At 46.4% G+C, this 23805-nt stretch overlaps 1 protein-coding gene across 1 annotated transcript in view; it reads left to right on the top strand.

Moving 5' to 3' along the window:
- LOC146812454 (piezo-type mechanosensitive ion channel component 2-like) overlaps nucleotides 1-23805 on the top strand; it is a 711007-nt gene that overhangs the window by 162544 nt on the left and 524658 nt on the right. The window lies entirely within an intron of this gene.

Here is a 23805-nt window from a genome sequence, read left to right as displayed (position 1 = left end):
GCTATGTGCGCCGGGAACCAGATCGCGTATGTGGTGCAGCGCTAAATATCACTCCAAACCTTTGCTTAAAAAAGTGAAAAGGGAGTGCATTTCCACACATGTAGCACCACATGAAGTGTCTTAAGACAGGTTTTCAATTTAGATATACACGCAATGACGAATTGGTTACACAGGCAAGTACACTTTGGGTTTAGAAAAGCACAGAAGCTCCAATGGTGGTATCAAATAAGATTTTACTGAAGGTCCTCAGCTCAAGGACTGTTCATGGGGGGGGAATGTTAGGAGCCTATACAAGATCACATATATACACAATGTGGATATCTCAGTAGGTTACTGCTTTTGTTGTAGAGAACCTTTTGTTACTTGCAGTTCATAAGTTACAATTGTGATATAGGACAGTAACCTATGAAGTGTCAAAGAGCTGCTTGCAAACTGCATGGTATAGGTTAAAGAGTTATGGGGCATATCATCAAGGGCCGGCGTTAAATTATCGCCGCTTTTGCGTCAGTTTTCGGGCGAAAAGCGGCGATAATTTTCACGCCCTATCAGCATGGACACGCTAACGCGTGAATCCATGCTGTAGTTCCTATTATCTTTTCGCCTCGCCTCGCATCGCTAATGAGATGCGAGGTAGGCGTTCCCGTGTGAAATACAGCGAAATGAATCGCTAACAGATATTCTCCCTATCAGCAAGGGAATCGCTAATCGGCCTAGCGATATTAAAAATAGCGCTAACCGGCTATATCGCAGGTTTCTTACGCCTGCTAATTTTCTGACTTGGCCATGTTTATCATGGGAGGTGGATTATTATGCTGAGTCCACATCTCGCTATCAGCAATGTTTTTGTCTATCTCTGTTTTTTATCGAAGGTAATCCTGCGATGTTGCCGCTTATCGCCGCTATTGCCTGGATTTCTATCGCCTCGGCGATGCGCGTTGCTGATAGTGCGCTAACCGGGCGATAGAATCCGGCAATAGACGGCGTTAGGATTCCACACACTGCATGCGGGCAGTTATAATGATCGCTGCCGCTTGGTGATATGCCCCTATGTTTTTTTCCTTATCTTTCACTATACTAATGATGGTAAAAAGGGTTGGTTTGGTTAGAAATACATTCTTATTAGTAAAGACACCAGTATGTGGGGTCTTTATTTTCCTAATTGCGTTCAACGAAGGGTCATCAAATGTATTTCCGTTGATGTCTTCTGGCTGAGGCAGAGTTAATGTTACTTGGTCGCTAAATGAAGACTTATGTTCATTAATTAGCTCTTCTTGGGTTAATTGCTCAGATGAATCACATTGATTTTGTTCTTTTTCTGGGTGTCATTGTGGAGCGGGGGTCATGAATGAGAGTGCAGACATTGTGAAATCTTGAAAGAAGGAAATAGCAGATGTATGAGTGTGATGTATGAGCATGAAATGTAGAATTATGCCGGTAAGGATAGGAAAGACAATGAGTCAGCACATGACCATTGAGTTGTATTTAGCGGAGAGGCAGTTGGTTGCCTTTCCCATGATGTGGGAGTGGAAGGGGGCTAAAGTAGAAAACGAGAAGAAAATGTGGTTGCCCTTGCGGAAGAGTGGGGAAGAAAACCCATTGTAAGATATGCCACCAAGCTAGCTTCAGAAAATTAAAACTGCAAACACTCAGAAAACATGATTGCTGCTGTTTAGGGAAGAAAGATCGAGGGGTAAGAGGATTGCTCAACAAAGAACCAAATATGGGCATCAGTTTTCATTTTGTGATGATTTTAACCTTCACAACAGATGCACAGTCATCGCCAAGGCCCTGATTATAACTAGGGGTTTAAATTCCTGCACAAACACGAGCTTTGCAGGGACTGAAATTGTGGGGGATAAGATAATGATTGCTCCCCAATTAATGGAAGATTTTACAAGCTAAAGCCTGGAAAAATTGATCAGGCGGAAAAGGCCTGTAAAAAAGTGAAAACATGCTCATTTTTGTGCTATAAATACCGAATCCGCATGTTACACTTCATTTTCAGGGTCAAAACTTGAAATAGGAGGAATTCATTGCACCCAGTAAAATATTTACCAGGGTGTTTATACTATATTACAACACATGTGGAAGGCTTGCCCCGGTCAATTGGTGAAGGGCAAACCCAAAAGAATCTTCCTTTCCTATGGCGGGAATTGAATGATAACCTCTGCTCTTTATAATGTTTGTGTATATTAGATATATTTATGACCGACGCCAACACCTCTGCGCCTATTGATTCCCGCGCTGCTAAAAGGGCCCCATCTGCTAATGAGCGACAGATAGTAATGAACCATGCCTTCTAATCCCCGCCGATTCCCTCAACGTGTCAGCCTATGACGATAGTGTCAGCGGCATATGAGACATAAGTAGGATCCCCCCATTGCCTTTCATTTCACAGTTTTTCAAAGTCTGCGACAGAAGAGATATTATATAAATTCGTTCCCTGCTTTGCTGCCACAGACGTGAAGTCAATGCATAATAAAATGCTCCACAGCACAGTGCTTCATAGCGCACAACGGCGACTGACCCTCATTTGTGACGTACTTTACAGTTGATGAGGACCTATGTGAGAAACAATGCAATGCAGTCACTTTTACTTAGTAGCTGAGTTTTTTTTTTTAAACATAGAAAGTCACTCAAATATGAAACAAAGTGTAGTCTTCTATAAGTACTTACATAAACTAACATTATACGAGGGTTAAGTGAAAACAAACATGTCATTATGCATGGTGGGAACTGTATTGGTGAAAGGAGGCACATTGTGCCATTGTTCATTCTTAGTTCCCTTTTGCGCAAATTCATGAAATTAACCATATTTCTGCTAACATAAGCTAGTCAGACAATGCGACACGATACGACGATTAAAGTGTTGAGTTTTTCTGGATTGAGTTTGAAGGTTCCCTATGCCATTTGGTGATGAAACAACAAAGCTCATCAAATGATCTATTAAAGACCCGTGAAGTACTCGGTACGGCTGTTGTGTGCCCGGGAAGCTGTCTGGGCAGGGCAGACACACGATGGAGGTGTGGGGGGCTGAAGCTGAAGCCCTTTAAGCACAATCGGCTTTGCGCGCCTGCAAGTACCATGTCTCTGCCTCCCGCCTGGATTTCGCGCTGCTCGCGTTTAAAAAGCGGCGGCGCGAACGGTCTTGAAAGGATGTCTCTGACAGTGTGCGCGCTAAATCAAGGACACTGCGCGCTCCGGGTGACCATCATGCGCGCGCGCCCGCGCGCGCACATTAGTGGGAACAGTGCTTTAGACGCCAACCTCTCTTTCACCCGAATCCTAACTCCAAATGTCTTGTGACCCTATTTTAACCCTAATTGTAACCCTGACCCTACCTCTAACCGGAACCATATCCCTTTCCTTAATCCTAATCTTTTCCCTTACTCATGGCGTCTTGGAAGTGTCCGTGTGGTAGCAGCATCCATGTGATAGGATGGTAACGTTGTGGAGTCAATGTGGAGTGGTTGTGTAAGTGAATCTCAATTTTGTGGAGACCATGTCATTGTATCTGTAAAAAAGAATGGTAATGTTCAGTCTGCCAAATCACAAAAGGAGAGCCTGAGGAGATTAAGAGACCAGCAGGAGTTAACTCCCCAATATACTACTGTGAAACACAATGGAACACCTGGGTCTAGGTAAAAAGCGAGAAAGAAGTTGAGGACAGAATAACCTAGCTGATATGGAGTATTCATTTTTAAAGGACGATTTCCCTCACCCACCATAGGTGGCACGCTTCATCACCGAAAACCTCCTCACACCGTAATACCTAGTCACAGTGCAGGCTACAACCCCCTCACTAAGAGGGAGGAGCACAGCGGATGTTTTAAGAGGTAATAAATACCCTTTAATGAGCTTGGGATGGTGAGGTAAGCAGAGCGTAGAAAGAAAAAGTGTGAAAGTTAAAGCTGGCTCCAGGGTATGCAAACACCTTTAGTCATGCGTCTCTGGGTCAGGATTGAAAAGCAAGACACTGCAGGAAAGATTAAACCTGCTGGGGTGTGTCACCAGGATAGGTAAACATGTTTCAGCCTATAACCCTCGGAAGAGGTGTTGTGGCAGTCATCAGGACCTGTAGTGATAGTGCTTCTGCTTCAAAGTTGGGAAGTGCTACAAAACAGTCCAGTAGTCCTCAGAGAATCCTGAGGTCACCTGTAAGAAAGTATATGTAAATACATATGTACAGAATAAGAGCTAGGTTACAATTTCAAAACAGGCTTGTGATCGAAGAAAGTCACCATGCCTACAAACACAGTGGAGTGCAGCGCACAAATTCTTGACACCCATAAAGCAAAACCCATTAACACCGTTGAGTGTGATACAACAGGAACAGGTAAGTGCTTCATATATCAAGATAGGCTCATGTATAATGCAATTTAGAGTGAAGCTGACCTGCAATCATCGGGTGTGGTGCCTCAACTCAGGCCCTGGCGTGGAGCTCAGGGGACTTTCTATCCTACACATCATTATAGGAGAGAGTAAAAAAGAAGACAAAAAGAAGAAAGGGTAAAGCCTCCAGGTATTTCAGACTGAAGATAAATGTAGAAAGGCAAGTAGCCACAGAGATAACAATGTCTACAAGCTAGAAATTATGATGTAAGAATATGTAATGCCCCAGTTGTATATGTGCCTAAGTCAGATTCCTCTGGGAGGATACACCCTCATACAGGACGATTGCGGAGACCTGTTGGACCAGACAACCATCAGCCTTACATGTAATTGCCCTATGGTGAAGATGCAACCTACACTGGATGTGATACTTGTTCCACTACTAATTAATGCAGTAGTGCAGTAATGAATGAGTATCTGGTAACAATGCGCACGGGGGCAGAGTGAATATGTAACCCCAAATAGGAAACAGGATAAAGCATAGTGTTTCTTGGACAAACCCTCTGTTTTTATGTCTGTACAGTGAGTGCTTAAAAGCCCCTGTTACTCTGTAGAAAGTGAAGGAGTTAATTAATTAAATCACTGGCATGTGTATCTTTATACTTTAAACATGATTACAAAAGCTACTTCCATGTGCTCTTTGGAATGAGTCAAGATATTTATAAGCCCCAATCATGTGGCTCATGGATGAGTAAGTTGCCCACAGGCTCATAATCAATGGCCCCGTGGTCTGTGTTTCGTGGTAAGAAGGTATCAGTGTCCAAATGTCATAGTGCGTAAGTAGTCCACAGGCCCTGTAGTCAGTGCTAAGCGGTAGAAATGGGCAGCAGTTTCTAAGTGTCATGGGGCCTTAAAGACTAATTAAAATGGATGTGCTGGGGAGTGTACCGAGTTCAACCCAGAAGGCTTACCTCTCGATAGTTCGAGTCCAGACGCTTCCAATGCCAGGTACGAGGACATCGGCCATGGCGGTTAGGGCTGTTATAGTCAGTTTTCCGCACCGGTTGTGTGGTTAGTCACTAAATGCAAGGAATGCTGGGGATTAGAGCCTAGCTAATGTGTGCCGGTGGCGCGTTGAGTCACGTGATGCAGCAAATTCTGGGGGATGCAGTCCAGCCATACTAGAGCTTGTAGTGGCCTCAAAACGGCCTCATATCAAGTGCTGGCCTATAATATTGGAATTTTAATGTTAGTTTAAAGTTTGTTATTCAACAATTTGTTTGTGCAAAAGTGTGTATACCATCAGGGAATGCTAAGGTTTAGAGTCCAGGAAATGCGCGCCAGTGACAAGTCGAGTCACGTGATGCCATTATACATTAATGGCATCATTAATGTAAAGAAGAGAGAGCAAAATAGGAAAGAGAGTAACTTTAAAGTTATTTCTGTTGATTTCATGTTAGGTGTTTAACGTAGTTTGAACCTAGACCCCGTGCGCACCAGGGCTGCGCAGAGGACACTTTTGAGCCAGCACCTGGCTTCCTAAATTTGGGGACACACAAACAGTAGAAACCAGTTGGAAAAAACAGAATTCCATGAGGAGGTGGAGGATAGCAACAAGCTAGTGGGGCATTAGAAGAAAGTACAATCTGAAGTTACATTTTACAAAATGCGTTTAAAATGTGTGGTATATGAAGCCATCTTTTACATCACAGGGAGGAGGAGTGATTGGCTCCCTATGGCATGCGGAAACTGGCATTAGAGTCCAGGTCTGCAGAGCTCAAGATCAAAGTCAGCAAATGTTAATATGGTGATAATGAAAGGATCTTCTCAAATCAGGAGTTAGGGCTAACGTTTCAACTGTTCCACTGCTCTGTCTCCAGGAAGAGGTAACCCAAAAAGCCCTGGGACCTGGGTAATGTACAGTACATATAACAATGTGGTCCTACTGGCATTGACTTAAAGAAGAATTACAGCATTTATTTCCAATATTGGCGAGCGAGAAACACATTGAACAGATCAAACTTAAGCTGTTTGAAATCGTAAAACAAATTTTAGATTTTCAAAATTATTTGTAACATATACATTTTAACATATGCAGGGCTCCAGTGCCAGATCTCTTTCCCTAAAACTGTACAAGTATTCCCCAGTTAGCAGCACCTTTAGCACCCCTGTAAGTTCCTAGTAAATAGTACCCCTGGTACCTAGGGCATTGGTACTAAAGAGGGTCCCTAAGGGCAAGAGTGTATTGTGCCCCTCACCACACACAGACTGCCATTTCAGAATGTGAGAAATGGTGCAGACAAAAGTGAAAACACGACATGGCACACACCCTGTGTGTCATGCCTGCAAACACTGCATGCAACCTATGTAAGTCACCCCTACAGCAGGCCTTACAGCCCTAAGGCAGGGTGCATAATATTAAATGCGTGGACATATCTGTTTGAGTAGATATGCCCCTGTGATGTCTAAGTCGATTCCTATAAACTAACAACAATGTCTCAACCGGTGTCATTGAGGGAGGCAAGTATAAATGCATGTAAAAGACATTACAAAATGGAGAAGGGAGACTCGTTGTATGTTTTTAGAAAGTGCTCATGGTATCATATATTTAAAACAACAATTTAAACAGAACAGTTATATCAGCACTGTGGGCACGAATTGCCAGGGCAACCCAAAAAGAACTTAGTGCACTATTGTGCTTGTGACAAACAAGGGTGATGGCGCAAGTGACAAGTGAGGAAGCAGCGGAAGGCACGAAGTGACAAAGTGAAAAAATATATGTTCAGAAATATATGGTTCATCAAAGATTATTTACAATAGTTGATAATGAATTGGCTAGGCATTTGTGTGAACCATAGTATTACAGATATTACGTTTTGTAATGTCTTGTACATGCATTTATACTTGCCTCCCTCAATGACACCGGTTGTGACGTTGTTAGTTTATTGCATACTTACCCAGATCTCAACCTGGTCTATGGGTTATACTCCTGTCGTTTTTTACTAAGTCGATTCCTTGGCATTGCAATGACCAAGGAAGCCATCTTGACTGTATGTACTGGACACTGGTGATTATTCCCCAACTACAGGATGGCTTCACTGAAACCAAAGGTGTTTGGTATCAAACACCATATATTAATAAACCCACACTGATGGATTTATTAATACATGCACCCAGAGGGTACCTTAGAGGTATCCCCGGAATCCTACTAATTCTCTAGTGTGCTGGCTGACTGGTACAGTCAAGCCTGCCACCACAGATATGTTTCTGACCCCTAGGAAGTGAGAGACCCACTCTCAGAGGTCAGGAACAATGCCTGCTCTGGATGGAGGTGTTTTCACCTCCTACAGCAGGATGGCTGTATACTAAGGCCATAGGCTTAAAAGCCTCTACCGCCTTTGATATGCAACCCAGGTGTCCCCAGACATAAGACATGCCACCCTGTGCCTTGAGGCCCATTTGGCATCAGTTCAGGCGGGAAATCAGTTATGCGAGGAGGCGTGGAGCACACCTAGGTCAAATACAACCCTAAGATGAGCTGCCTCATGTGCCCCTCTCTAGGATAATCCCACCATCTCAGTGATGGCAGAATTAGGAACTGTGGGACAGGATTATGCCCACATCCTATAGGAAGTGGTCATATAGGGGGCATAGTGACCCCAAGGGTAAGTAGCCCATTGGCTACTACTCTACACTGCCCTAATGCCCCTAAATGTAGTATTTTGGCACCCCCCCCTGACCCCTGACACCAGGACTTTAGATTCAACTGACTACAGAGGAAGAGGCCACTGAAGAGCTGATCAACGCAAGAACTGAAGACTGCTGTGGATTTTGGACTTTTGGTCCGCTCCAGACTCAACAACACCCAACTCTTCCTGCAGCTGTGAATCCCCCAAAAGCCTCGGGGTTGCCAGTACATTGAAAGCCAGCCAGCATCTCCCTTAGAGTGGACTAACCACTTTCCTGCAGGCACCGGCCACGACGTCCGGTTCCAAGAAGCTGCTGAACGGTCCACTGATGCAGCAGCCAGCTAGGAGGAGGTCATCGTACTCAAAGAGATAAGGATCCATCTCCTCACCCAGTTTGGAGATGCCATGACCCCTAAGTGCCTCCCTGCACCAGTCTTGGGAGTACCGGACCTCTTGCCGCGACCAACGCTCCAACACAACAATCTGAAAACTAAGCAGCCAACGACGGATGTCAGCTCTGCAAAGGCCAGCCCTTCTGTCCTGTTTTGTCTCCCTTTTTTGGTCCAGACCGAGACCCGTGACCACCTACAGATATGAGGGCCCACTGCACCAGGGAAGCCGGCTGCACCCGAGCTTCCCGACCTGGGTCAACGAACACTGACTGCTCCCAGTTGCACCCAGGTCCTTCACGAACTGAGTTCCCTGCTGGGAGCTCCTGGACTTGTCCCCAAGTCTCCATTTGCAGCCTATTTGTAGGTGGCCACCCTCTTTACCAACAATGTAGCGCACAAGGCTACCAACCTGTCCATCACCTCTGCACCCAGACATATCAGGGCAGGTAAAACCGAACTGCTGGTGGAACTTGGGACCTTGGCCCCCAAATACCTCAGAGGACAATTGAAATCCTTTTGCAAATACCTGTTCGCAGTAAATGTTCTTCTCTCAATAGGAAAGCATTACCATGTAAAAAAGCACTGTTTGCTAACATTCCTAAAAACTGTAAAAGTAATAACGACAAGCATTTACAATGCAATAGGTCGCGCAACTGCGAGTTTTAGAGCTATTGGTATTGTAAATGGCAATGCCTTTTGAAAAATTAAAAGGTATTGTAATTTATAATAGTAATTTTCCACCAGTACCATAACTACCACTATTGATATTACTATCACCACAGAGGTGTAATAGTAATAATTATAGTGGTGGTTATGGTACTTGTGGTGTTTGTAGCGGTAGTGGTGGTGGTATTGGTACTGGTGGTGGTGGTACTGGTGGCGTTAGTGGTGGTGGTACTGGTGGTATTGTTTGTAGTGGTGGTGGTAGTTGTGGTGGTGGTACTGGTGGTGGTGATGGTATTAGTGGTACTGGTGGTGGTGGTAGTGGTGGTGGAATTGGTTGTATTGGTGTTGGTATTTGTTGTGTTAGTGGTGGTCAGAATGGTGGTTATAGTGGTGGTGGTAGTGGTATTGGTGGTGGTGGTGGTGGTATTGGTGGGGGTGGTGGTATGGTACTGTTGGGGGTGGTGGTGGTATTGGTAGTGGGGGTGGTGGTATTTGTGGTGGTGGTGGTATTGGTGGTGGTACTGTTATTGGTGGTGGTGGTAGTGATTGTTGGTGGTGCTGGTGGTACTGGTTATGGTGGTGTTATTGTTTGTGGTACTGTTACCGGTGGTGGTGGTACTGTTGGTTGGTGGTATTGGTGGTACTGGTGGTGGTGGTACTGGTGTTACTGGGGGTGGTGGTGGTACTGGTGGTGGTATTGGTACTGGTGGAATTGGTGGTGGTACTGGTGGTGATATTGGTGCGGCTGGTAGGGATGGTTGTATTGGTGTTGGTGGTACTGGTACTGTTGGTGGTGGTACTGGTAGTATGGTGTAGAGAAAACTTTATGCCCCTGCGGCCCTTCAGAAAAATGTGTTTGCTCATTTTAAGCTGTAAGCAAGCCTGCCTTCTCTATCAAGGAAGCAGCTTACATGACCATGCCACTATATGGTGCCATATACTATGTGCTCTACTTAATAATTCTTAGAAACAGCTGCTTTGGCACCTGGCAAAAACAGAAGCCATGTCGAGAGGGCCCCGCATTGCTCTGGCCCCAGGCCAGGCAATAACTTGGGACAAGCCTACTGTATAGGCAGCATTGTTCATGATTACAGGGTCTGGGCCTATGGAGCCGGCCAATGCCATTAATGCACAAACTGGTCAGGGCAGTTTACCCACGCCAGTGAGCTACTAACTAGGAGAGGGCAAAATATTTCACCTGTATATGACATGAGACGATTCCCAGGTACCCCTCCAGTAGAGTGTTAAAACATAGAGTGCAAGCACACATCGTTTTCAAAAACCAGGTTCCAGTCTCAGCAGCATTGCTTAGGATGTTGAGTGTCTGTTGCACTGTGTGTCTAAGCAGAAGGTCACATAGTTCAAGGCCAATCAAAAAGCTGCAAAACAGTAAGAGAAAAAAGAAGAGAGAGCAAAATAGGAAAGAGAGTAACTTTAAAGTTATTTCTGTTGATTTCATGTTAGGTGTTTAACGTAGTTTGAACCTAGACCCCGTGCGCACCAGGGCTGCGCAGAGGACACTTTTGAGCCAGCACCTGGCTTCCTAAATTTGGGGACACACAAACAGTAGAAACCAGTTGGAAAAAACAGAATTCCATGAGGAGGTGGAGGATAGCAACAAGCTAGTGGGGCATTAGAAGAAAGTACAATCTGAAGTTACATTTTACAAAATGCGTTTAAAATGTGTGGTATATGAAGCCATCTTTTACATCACAGGGAGGAGGAGTGATTGGCTCCCTATGGCATGCGGAAACTGGCATTAGAGTCCAGGTCTGCAGAGCTCAAGATCAAAGTCAGCAAATGTTAATATGGTGATAATGAAAGGATCTTCTCAAATCAGGAGTTAGGGCTAACGTTTCAACTGTTCCACTGCTCTGTCTCCAGGAAGAGAACAAGAGGTGAAAGTGTAATTCACCTCTGTGGGAACTAACACAGAGCAGTGCACAGAATATGCATGCACCGCTCTCAACTAACAGAGAGCAGAGCACATACTGAATGCACCATGGAGGAAATAAGGCAGAACGATTGGAAGGAAGGCATGGGATATAAGGAGTGAGAGGAGGAAATGGGAAGCAGCTCTGGGAGGAAGGAATTGGGCAGTAGTACTGGGAAGAGGAAATGTGGCAGAATGACTGGGATGAAGGAAGATAATGTAGTTCTAGGAGGAGGAAATAGGGCAGAATGACTGGGAGCCTTGGGAGGAAGGAATGGGTGTTTTGACCACACCATGGGGGATAGGGTGCCCCCGTCGAAGTTCATATGGCAGCGGGAGTGGAGCAAGGTGCGGGAGATTTAGGTGAGTGATGTGTGAGGATGGGAGGGCTGAAGTGTTGGTTCTGGGGCTGGAGAAAACAGCGCGGATTAGTTTGGGGAGGGGGGACGAACCAAGGGGCATATCGCAGCGCCACTTACTACTGCGGTAGGTCAGAGGAGCAGAGATCCCCATCATTTTGTCAGCGCCGAAACGGGCACGTGAGCCTTAGTGTCCACGGCAATAAAGACATGTACTATTTGGTATTTAATGACGACTTGAAAAAATATTAAAGGAAGAAAGACCTTGTAGTTGACAAGTGGCATCTCTTGAGGCTCCTAGTTAAGGTTCTCAGCCATGTGCATGTGTAGGCCTGAGGTTAGCCAAATATATTTTTAAATCATAAGATGTGTGATGGGGAGGGGGGATTGCGAAGGGTGGGCACGGTCGGGTGGCCTTCAAGGATGGCGGGGTGACGCTGACAATGCAGGGCAGGTATGCGTGGATGCTTCGATGTATCAGAGCGGGGATGCGGGCGCCATGTCACAGTGTGTGGGGAATTGGGAGTGCTACATGGGGTTCGATGCGTGCGGATGGCGGGTGGAGCGGGGGACGGCTGAGTGCAGTTTGGATGGGTGGGTGATGTTTTGGGGTTTATATGGCAGGGTGACTAGGGTGCGGGGGGCGCTTGTGGGGGGGATGGTTGTGCTTGCTGCAGGATGGTCAGTTTGGGAGTTGCTGATTGGTGAATGGGGCTCAGGACCGTGGGTTTGTGGCAGGGTACAGCAGTGGGTGATCGTGGTGACGGGGGGGCTTGTGCTTGAGGCTGCATGCAGTGCCGACTCTGGGGCTGGGGGAGTAGTGTTCGGTGATCCTGGGCAGATGGTGTAGGGTCTTTGGATTGGCACAAGGGGTGGTTCGGGTGGGGGCAATGGGTCTGGCGGATGGACTGCCGACTTTGGTGCTGGAGGCCAGGGTTCGGGAGCTCTGGTCGAAATGTTGTGCGATGTCTGGGGAGGGGGGAAGCACAGTTTAGAACCCTCCACACATAACCCCTCAACCATGGCAACCTGCCATAACAGGATGTTATGTGAGGGGGAGGTGGTTGCGCGGAGTAGGCACGATGCGGTGCTGGGAAATGGCGGAACAGCAATTTGGGCGCTATTTACAAGAGGATGGATGTTTTTGCCGTGCTCGTCCCACGGATATGTGCCCAGCTGGGGAGGGAGGGGACATACTGCAGGGGTGATTTAATGCACAAGGACGGGGGGGAGTGGGTTCAGGGCACGCGGGATGCATGCGCATAGCACGCGCGTGGTCTCATCTGCTTCACAGCCATCATGAACACTTTTCTTATCTGCTTTTAAAATAAACAAGCTGATAAGAAATGTCTTCACAACAGCCGCAAAGCAGGCAATGGTGTCCGGAGATGCCGTCCGAAAAGCGGACAGGGTGGCAATGAAAAACCCTCCTTTCCAATGGGAAGCCAGCATTTACCATAAACGCTGACGCTACCCAATGGTAATGAGGGGCGGGGCTTACAGTCCCTTTTAGAAATCGTGTTATTTACAATATCTCTCGCAGGCGAGGAGTGCATGCGCGCTCCAACGCCAGGCGAGACCTAAAAAGTACTTGCCCAATTGCGAAGTTCTTGGTGTTAAAATACATATATAAAACTATGCGTTATTTATATAAAGTGGTGTGGATTTCCTTTTTGAGTGTGTGTATATCACTTATTGACTCTGTGTATGCAACAAATGCCTAACGCTCCCCTCTGATAAGCCCCAGGCTGCCCAACCACACTACCACAAAAAGAGCACCTTGAGATTGTTGAAAGCAAGTGGCTTCCCTGTTCACTTATAAGGGATACCTGGACTCTTTACACAGCATACCTCTTTCTGGTATACTATATAAAGAGACAGCTTCCTACAATACCAAGAAGGTAGATTGTGAGAGAGCCCTTAGGATCTGCAAGGAAGCCCATGATACACAGATCCCCTCTGAGGAAAAGATAACTCTAGAGGATGAAGAACAAGAGTACAACCTGTCCCGATAGAGTTTATCTATTGCACCATCTGGGGGTGGAAGTGAATCAGAGTCTACCAGCCCCCATGAACTTTCCCTCTGCCGGATGGAGCTCATTGGCAAGAAATCAGAAAAGAAGCTGCCGGCCAAACTGGCAGCCATAGCCCCGCAGAAAAAGAAACTGTATCTGGAGGAAAGCAAGTTGGCCTTGGAGGTAAAGAAGGCCAAGCTGGGATTGATGCCCAGTGAAGATGGTTGCAGCAACAGTAAGGTGTCTGCAGGGGAGCCACCCACTTGTCGCTTGCCCAATGCTTTTGTACCTAGCTTTGTGGTGCACTTTTCTTCCTACGAAAGGTCATTGAGAATACGCAGGGTGGGTTAGAAGCATGGGGACCCTTTGCTGTGGGATTTTGTAGCAACGCAGGGGAGGGATGCATTCCTAATTCAAGAAGAGGGGGTAGCTGGCTCTGCACAAATGAAGGATGCACTGGTGCCAATATTTGGTCTCGCAACTGATGCATACCAGAAGATGTTTTGGGACACACACAAAGTCACACAAAAATCCTGGATTTACTTTGTAGAAGTCTCATTAAAGGCACTAGCGGTCTGGCTGAAGGTAACACAATAACTACCTATGATCCGCTTATTCAGAGCTACACCAGCATGTAGTAGATGCAAGTTGATTGCCCCCAGGAAGCTTGTTAAGACAGCTGATGATTTGGTATGCACTAGAGTGTCTAAGAAGTCCTAGGGTGGTGATCCCTAAAAAAAGGTTTCAGCCCCTCCTCATGTGAAGGACGGGAGCAACAATTATGAAAGAGTTTTCAGAATAACCTCAGCAGTCTACTCAAGAGGAGGAGTCCTGTACCTTTTCCAAACCTAACTAGTGAGGGTACAAGGGGAAGAAACCTTTCAACCCCATGAAGGGTGGGGTGTGCCTGGACTGTGATAAGCCAAGACCTAAAAAGGGAGACTGTCAGTTCCAAGAAGCCCCCCCACTGGTGGGCAGTCTCAGGGATTGTTAGTGTTGCCAGGCCTGGCGGAGGTTGCAGTGGAAATTTGCCCAGGGGAAACCAAGGGTTACACTAAAGCCACTGTAGTCTCTGTGGGTGGGCTGGCCACCTTACCTTCCGGCATTGTGAAATAAAGACTATGACCAGTCATCAACAGGACCATGGTAGAAGCCCTCAGTCATACTGGTGCCTGCATGACTACAGTGGCGGACCGGCCATTTTCCCTAGGGCAGATAATCCTAGATACTTTGCACAGGGTAGTCAACACTGACAATGAGGTGACGTTTCATGCCATGGCAATGGCCACATTTGCGTGAGAAAGGGGCTACTGGCCTGAAGAAGGTAGCTATCAACCCTGCCATCCCATAAATTTTGGGTCTGTCGTAGTGGGTGTGTGTGGCCATAAAGGCCCAGACAGCCCGCCAAGGACGTCAAGGGAGCTTGGAGTTCGGAGCAGTATCCAGGGTTCCCACAACCAAATGTAAAGGCAAGAGGCATAGGAAACCACCTAATATCTTCCCTTGGCGCAGAAGGAATCTAAGCCCTAGGGTAAGGATCTGGAGTCTAATGGGGAAAAATAGCCTACCCTGAGAGACCTGCCAGAGCGATCCGAGTTGCAAGAGGGCAGACAGACACTCCAGGGAGAAATTTTAACGCAAAGAACAGGCCCAACTCTTGAGAGCCTTTGGCAAAAGGCTGAGGTCCAGGAGCAAAGGTAAAGCAGTAGGGTTTCATGGGGGGAAAGTGTCCTATAGAGTGAGGCTCGGGAACCCAAATCCTGAGGCAACCAGGAGATTGGTGGTTCCCTAATAGTACAGATTTGTTCAAGTGAGGGCAAGCATTAAGAAGGAAGACTCCAAAATGTAGTCACTGTGGGTGATTGAGCCCTCTAGTAATCCCTATGCCAGCCCAGTGTTGCTGGTGTTCAAAGCCAACTCAGAACTCAGGTTTTCCGTGGACTTCAGAAGACTCAATGCTGTTACTAAGACTTACGCACACTGCATTCCCATAGCTGATGAGCTCATTAACCTGCTGGGGGCTGCCAAGTATCCCAGCTTGTTTGATTTAACGTCTGGGTCCTGGGAGATTACACTGTCTGAGGGAGGAAAGGCGACATCATCATTCTCAAAGGTAATGCTCTTTAGTATGAAGAATGCTCCAGCCACCCTCCACAGCTTGGTGAATAGGGTACTGTCTGGGCTGGAGCCGTTTAGTGCATTGTATCTAGATGATATTGCTGTCTTTAGCTCCACCTGGCAGGTCACTTGGTCCACCTCAAGGAAGTGATTCAGGCTTGCAGCAAACAGGCCTGATTATCAAGACCAGCAAGTGCCAGATAGTGCAGGGGTCTGTAGTGTATCTGTGCCAAGAGATTGGCAGAGGACACGTGCCACCTTTCCTGCCCAAAATCCAAACTATCATGGCTTGGAAGCCTCTGAAATCCCAGACTCAGGTCAGAGCTTTTCTAGGTTTGACTGGTTACTATAGAAGGTTTGTCAAGTGGTATGGTACCATTGTAGCTCCCCTTACGAAGCTAACTTCAAAGAAGCAGCACAAGAAAGTCATCAGGGCTGAGAAGTGTTAGAAGGCCTTTGACATGCTGAAAGAAGAGCTTTGCACAGAACCTGTACTCGAGAGACCTGATGTGAGAGGCTGGCTTAGTATATGGTTCTCACTTATTTAATTGTAGCACCATGCACTAATCCAGACAACCCTTATGGTGATTTTAGTGGTCTTAGACAACCTTAGAAAGCTCTCTAAGTGGTAGCTGTGGAGAGCAGCCTTCAGGCTTAGTCCAAAGCAGCTTATTTTACCAGAACTTAATCTTATAGGTATAGATTAAGTGAAAACAGTATATTTATAAAAATAAGTATTTATTATAAAGTACTCACTAACACATACAAATATCTCCTTCCCGTAGATATACACAATACACACAGTAGTTTGCGAAGAAAACAGGTAAGTAGCACAGGATACACAGTGGTCACCTTGTGGGACCAAACCATACACTAAAATAGTGGGTTGTGAGCCATGACCCACGTCAAGACTATACCCAGAAGACGTAGAAGTGCTGGGCACCCAAGGAACCACCCAAGGTAAGTAACCAGAAACCCCACGGAGGCTGTGTGCGGAGTGGGAACATGACCGTGTGCTCTGTTCAAGTCAATGCGTAAGTCGCGGTTGCAATTTTAGAAAAGAAGGACCCTTCCCAGTGGACCTTGAAGAGACCTCAGGGAAGACAGAAGATTGGAGAGCCACCCCACCTGTGGAAACTTTAGGAACCAGGATACCAACACCAGGTGCACAGGTTTGAAGTGGCGTCGTAAACCTCCGTCAACCTTAATGGAGGACTTCAGGAAGATGCAGCTGTTGAAGAAGGTGAAAGTGTCCGGTGGAACCCAAAGGTGGATTCAGGAGGAGAAGTACCTGCAAGCAGAGGGGACAGATTCTATGCCACCCAGCAGTGACCAGGAGGCACAGAAGACGAATGCCCACTGATGTCGGGTGTTGCAGGAAAGTTAACGGTGACCTTGGGGCTGCAGCTGAGTGGACCAGGCGACACTGTGGACAACCAGCAGCTGATCACAAGCTCTCCCGTGTTGGATGTTGAGAGTTGAGGGGTTGGTGTCCATAGAGAGCACCAACAAGCCTTGGCAACTGCAAACAATGTGGCAAGCAGAAAAGTTGGGACCAGCAAGGTCCAGGAGACTAACCAAGCGCAGGGGAGTCGGAGCAAGCCCCATGCAAACAGGCGAGCCCACTGGGATCAAAGGAGTCCCTTGAGAGGACTCGAAGATCTCTGGAGACAGGAGTCTACTAGCCTTAGCAATGGCCTGCTGACACGATGCACATGGACTCAGTTCCAGCGGTACCGGCGAGGGCAGGGCAGGCCTCAAGTGAATTGTAGAACTGTCATCTGTGTTACGGAGCCTGTTGGAGTCTGTAGGAACCCAGGATCAGTAAATCGACCAGCTACGTTGCGGTGCCTGCAGTTGCAGGGGAGTGACTCCTTCACTTCAAGGGAGATTCTGTTGGATGTCTTAATGTTCACAGGCCCTGTGAGGGACCTGAATGGAGAACGGACACGGTTGATGCAGCGTACTTGCAGGACGATGAGACTCGGAGCAGTCTCCGTTTCCCAAGGCGAAGTTCGATGTGGTCAGTCCGACATGGTCAGAGTGTCCAAACGGTTGAAGATGACGCGGAGTTTGATCTGAATCGAATCCCACAATGAAACTAGGGACCTATCCACAGGTAAGCCCTTAAGTACCCTAAGGAAAGGGTTGGGGTGATTGAGGGCTGGACAGTGGGGAAGATACTCCCATGTCCTTTGTTCAGTTTCACGCCAGAGCGGGAGCCAACGTCTCTCTGGACTGGTTTGAACTGGAGTATGCAAGGAGGGCAGCAAGTGTGCCCTTCAAGCAGTCTCAGTGGCGCTGGCCAGCGCCCCCACCCTGCCCCAATACACTAAACCCTGTCTGGGAGGTGGTCACACCTCCCTGTGACAGGATATCTATTGTCCTACCTTCCCCTGCTCAAGCTTGGCTCAGCAGCAGGAGGGCAGAATCATGTCTCTGGTTGGCAGCAGTCCTAGCTTGCTGTCCTTTTCTGGAAGACTGGTACCGGGAGCACTGAGGGCCTCCCGGAGGAGATTTATAGTGCATGGAATCATACCCTCACACCGGCTACGGTGTGGGGGGGTATGATTCCAACATGTTTGACACCAAACATGACAGGGTTCGTTACAGCCAGTTTAGAGTTAGCCATCAGGTAATGATGCATGGCCACTCTATATATCAAAATGGCTGATGCACTTACAACCCGGGAGAATGGGCTCCAAAGGTTGTGGGGGTGTCCTGCTCATGCAGGGGCACCCTCACAGTTAGAACCGAGCACCCTGCCTTTAGGATCAAAAGGCCTGCCTTAGGGGTGACTTATAGGGTTTAAGTGTAGTGACCTCAGATATAGGGAAAACGATATCTTTTGTAAGTGGTATTAGCACCAGCTTACACAGGCTGCAATAGCAGGCCTGTAGTCAGTGTTTGAGTGGTTTCCCATGGGTGGCATAACACATGCTTCAGCCCACAGGAAACCCCTGTTGTACCTAGGCCATGGGTACCTCGGTACCATTTACTAGGGACTTATAACGACACACCAGTAGCCAATCTGGGATGTACCTAAGTACTCACCATAACCAATTTAGGGGAGAAAGCACAGAGACTGGGGTCCTGATTAGCATGATCCCAGTCAGACTAGTCAGAAACAGCATCACACCAGGCAGAAGAGTGGGGGTAACCATGAAAGCAGATCCTACTTTCCTGCACCTGATTACAGCAAGAAGTTTGTGGTCCAAACAGATGCTTCCAATCATGGAATTGGGACAGTGTTATCACAGCTGAATGATGAGGGTCAGGATCAATCAGTTGTTTTATTAGCAGGTGACTACTCTCCAGAGAACAGCCTGGGAGTGCCATAGAGAGGGGAATCCTTTGTTGTGGTTTGATCCGTGAAAAAACAGAAACCCTACTTGTTTGGGAATCACTTCAGGGTTCAGACTTACCACAGGCCTCTCTGATGGCTCATGCAGATGAGAGTTGAAAACACCAAACTATTGAAGTGGCCCTTCTCCCTACAGGGTATGGACTTTACAATGGACAACAGACCTGGGATTGACCATGCAAACGCAGATGGCCTTTCCAGGATTTCCTGTGCAGATAATGAGAACTGCCAAGGGAATGGCTGCCTTGCACCTCACCTTTCGTTTTGGGGGACATGTAGGAAAATGCCTCTTTTTCATAGTTAACCCCATTTTTTCTAGGCTAATGCTGCTGTTTTTTTTACTCTGATCACTGAAGCACTGCTAACCAGGCCCCAGTGCATGTGCTCTGGCCTTTTAAACATGTAATTGGCTACACTCCCAACTGCCATATTTAGCTTACATATAATCCATAGTACAGTGTTTCCTAAACTGTGGGTCCCATCAGTCAGGAAAGCCAACATGAAGCACTTTTTTGTAATTCTGAAGTGCGCTGGAGACTGAGATTTTAATATGATCAAAATTAATCAAGACGTTTACAAATGCACAAATTATACATTTTCACAGAATCCCGATTTCAACACATTATCATTTGGGTGCTATATAGTATTATCAGTAAAACTATGTCTATAAAATGAATGCCCAGTTCAATAGAAAATGTGCTGTCTGTCAATGACAGTGCACTACCACACGATACTTTAGTTACATTTAAAAATCATCCCACCTAATGTCCAGTAAAGGTAAGTGGGTCGCGAAAGTGTGTTGTTCAAAATGTTCTAAAAACTGGGTTGTGAGTCTAAAAACGTTGGGAACCACTGCCCTAGTAAATGGTACAAAAGTGTACCCATGGTCTGTAAGATAAATGTCACTAGTGGACTGCAGAAGTTATTGTGCCACTATTAAAGGGACATGAAAAGTATGTCTCGAGGGCTCTCCCTGTACCTTGAGTAACTGTCTATTCAACTTGGCAAAATAAACCTTTTAACTGCCCTAAACCTTTCGTTTTTTTGACTTCCATTTGAGAGACTAAGGGCGTGATTTAGATTTTGGCTGTCTGGCTGTCCTCTGCCAGGGTGACAGAGTGATATACTTGCCCATGCGGAAGTTCCAACTGCTAAATTTTAGACATACCCGTAGTGCCAATGGGCATTTCTAGCATTCACAGGAACTTGACAAAGTTGTGTGGTAAAGTTGCCTACTTTTTATTTTCAAAAGAAAACTCCAAAGCAGGATTTTCTTTTTGAAAATAAAAAAAGAAGATGCCCCTTTTTCCATGAAAGTTATCTCCAATGGCGAGGGGTGTATTAGTCAGTTTTCACTGCCCCTTGCTGCTGGGATTTTCCTAGCAGCGACAGGCACTGAAAACTGACTTGTATGTCTAGCCATCTAAATTAGGTGGGCGGGCATAGAGGTCGACCTGTGATGGCTCATACTACATTTGGCTGTCGGAGGGGTGTAACCATGGCAGAAACTAAGTAGTCTCTGCCATAGTTACACCAAAGTTCTGCCTGTATTTAAATTTTAACCTCTATGTTTGTGGTCAGCACATTCCGTCACCATTGCGATGGAGTATCCTTACTGCCAAAATATATATCAGACCCTATGTCAGAAGGTAAAACTTCTGATTTAACACATCTGCCGTGTGCAGTTTGTAAAAAGGCTACAGAGGGACCATCGTACAGGAAAGGACAGATAGATAGATATATTTTATTCTTAGTACATAGAATTCTGCAATATGGGTTAAGTAACTGCCTCATATTTCTTTATCATGCCATAATTGTGAGATCATTATTAATTTGCAGTAAGAAAATTATGTTGCCACTTTATTGTAATAAACTATTACAGTTGAGTTGTGATATCACAGTGCCTGTTGCCAGAGCCAGCAGGCTATGTGATATAAAGGTTGTGAAGCAGAATTTCTGCATAAACAATGAAACTAATTTCAAGCAATTTGTAACCTATTTTTCACCTGTCATTGCAAAGAGAAGACATTTATGCTAGCAAATTTATAGATTGCTGTTCTAGAGTTGACCACAGGAAAGCAAGGAATCTGTTAGCTAGTTACCACCATGCATTTTTAAAGTGGCTTATACTAAACTGCCTGTACTATGTTTTTGAAAGAAGATTACTGTTTGAATATCTGTGTGTTTATTTTCACATTTCATATTTCCCAATTGCATCTCATATTAGACCTCCTACTATCATATCAAAGTGTAGGAGGCCAATGATTTAAGTTTTTTGGGGGAAAGCTTATTGGTGACATTTTATATTATGCAGTAAAATATCCTATACCACACATTAAAAGTAGTTCCATGACTCTATGAAGGAACCATATAAAGGAACTCTTGGCACACATTCAAATGCCTGTCTGAACTAGAACTGGTACTTCTTAGCAGCTGCTAGGTCTGACATTTCCATTCCCTGATGCCAGTAGCCTATTGCTTTCAGGGACCTGTACTTTCTATTTTAAAATAGTATGTGGATCGGATGAGTCGCACTTGGGGAGGGGGACATGCCGGGAGTGCCCGCTTTTCACACTATTGTTCACCTTGGCGATAGAGCCGCTGGCGATCTGGGCACGCAGGGATCTGGGGCAGCGGGGTATCAGCACAGGCAGGACCTCCAATGTTATATCTTTATATGCAGACGACGCTCTATTTTACATCTCTTCGCCCCGGGAGGCAGTTCCGAAGCTCCTTCAGGTGTTAGAGGAGTTTTTGTGGATGCTCAGGCTTGCGTCTAAATAAGCACAAATCATTGATATTCCCTCTGGGTCGTTTGGCGGGCCATCCCAGAGACGCTCTCCATCGGCTGGGCCTATGGTGGGAGACGGAGCATTTTCGGTACTTAGGCATTCAGGTGGCAGTGGAGGATGCACGGATGCTGCAGCTCAACGCCTACAAATTGATTGATGCCTTAGTGGGCTTCTGGAACACCCTTCCTCTTTCCTTAATGGGTAGGAAGGCGATAGCCAAAATGGTGGTGCTTCCCCGCTGCCTGTACATGTTACAGAACACACTGTGTCCAATACCAAGGTGGATATTTTGGATCCTGGACTCCATACTCATAGACTTGTACTGGGCAGACTGTAGAAGCAGAGTGGCACTTGCCACACTGATTCGCACGTATGAGAGCGGTGGGCTTGAGGCGCTGAGGTTGGACCTCTATTACTATGCAGCAAAGCTACAACCCGCTGCTCGATGGTTCGACGAGGAGAACAATTGGGAGAAGAGGTTGTTCAAAGATAGGCTGCCTCCTGCTGCCCTACCGTCGCTGCTGCTGGAGGGGGCGGGTACCTCTGACACAGTGCCTTACGTGATTAGGCAGACCGCATGCACCTGGCAAACCTTCATGGAGCGAATCCTGAGGCACGCTTCGTTCCACAGTCAACTGTCGGTGTGGGACCTGGCGCTGGTCAGGAGGGGGTGGGGGTAGCGTGCTTGCGGACCTGTTTCCGGGCTACAGGTTCATCACATATGAACAGGCTTGTCGAGATTTGGGACTGGGACAGGGAAAATACCTACAATACGCCGTATTGCCAACCTACTCATAGAGATATGGCCCACACATCCCTCGATCCCAGAACAAACTCAAACTCTAGACATAATACTCACATGCAGCACCGGCAGATGCCTCATATCACTGTTGTACAAGGCCATGAGAGCAGATGCAAATGACCCTCCCCCAAGGGCGTTCACCACATGGAACGCAAACCCAGAGGTGCCTCTTAGTGACAAGGACTGGAAGGCGGTGGGCTCTCTCAGGCATTCTATTTCTTGCAATGCCCGCTTCCGACTTGTCCATTATAATTACGCACATCGAACATACATGACCTCGGGGAGATTACATTGCGTGGCCCCGGATATTGCCAACTCCTGCCCTAGGTGCCATAAGGCTGGGGCCAATTCCCTACATCTGGCTTGGGAGTGCCCCGAGGTTCAGAGAGGGTCAGAGGAAGCGTTAGCAGACAGGTACAATTGACCCCAGCCCATTGTTTACTGGGGTTGATACGCAAACCCAAAAAACAAAGCAAGATGGCGTATACATTTCAGTAACTACTATTGGTACTAGCGCAACGTAGAATTGCGATTGTTTGGATGGGGGTGCGGGCGCCTGTGGTCATGGCTTGGCTGAGAGATGTGCCGAGTGGGCATTAGCTGAGGAGGTACACATGAAAAGATGTCGCAGAGACGAGAAACTTGAGGAAGATCTAAGGACATGGACAAAACTCTGCCATGGCCTACTGGTCGAGGAGCCACAGGCGAGCCCACGAAGTGCATCTGAGGGGAGTGCTTGTATGAGTTCTGAAGGGGACAAGGATTAGATGGTCAGTTCGAGCGGGAGTGAAATAAGATTGTTTATGAAGGGTCCAATGGTCTGGATTGTAATTAAAGTGTATGTCTATTTGCCATTCTTGAATGCTAACTTCGAAGTGCACACCTGTATTAAGTTTTATTCAAAATGAATAAATAAAGGTAATAAAAAAAAAAATTGTAAGTGGAGGCCCAAATATTTTTGTTTAAGCTTTGCTATCGACTGAAAAGCCAGGGCTTGCTCAAGGTGTCAAGCGTAGCATGTGTTCATTTAGCACTAATTCTTCTTCCAAGATTTTATTTTTTGGGGAGATGTTCAAGGACGGTGTCCATAAATGGAATAGAATAGAATTCCAGATAGATAATGCTTGGACCGAATAAAGTTCTATCTGTACAGAAGAACAAACGTTGGGACAGGCAGCAATTTTATATTGTCTAAGTCTGAATAATGTGGCTAGTGAAATGTGTTATAAGACTATACATTTAGAAGCTTTTAAAACAGATGTTTACAATGAGTATTAATCGGTCAAAAACCTGAGCTTTCATGTTATATCATGTTTTGGCATGGTTAGCTGATCAATCCGTAT

This window comes from Triturus cristatus, chromosome 7 (assembly GCF_964204655.1).
Source record: "Triturus cristatus chromosome 7, aTriCri1.1, whole genome shotgun sequence".
Classification (NCBI taxonomy): Eukaryota; Metazoa; Chordata; class Amphibia; order Caudata; family Salamandridae; genus Triturus; species Triturus cristatus.
This window is presented reverse-complemented; position numbering and strand designations above follow the sequence as displayed.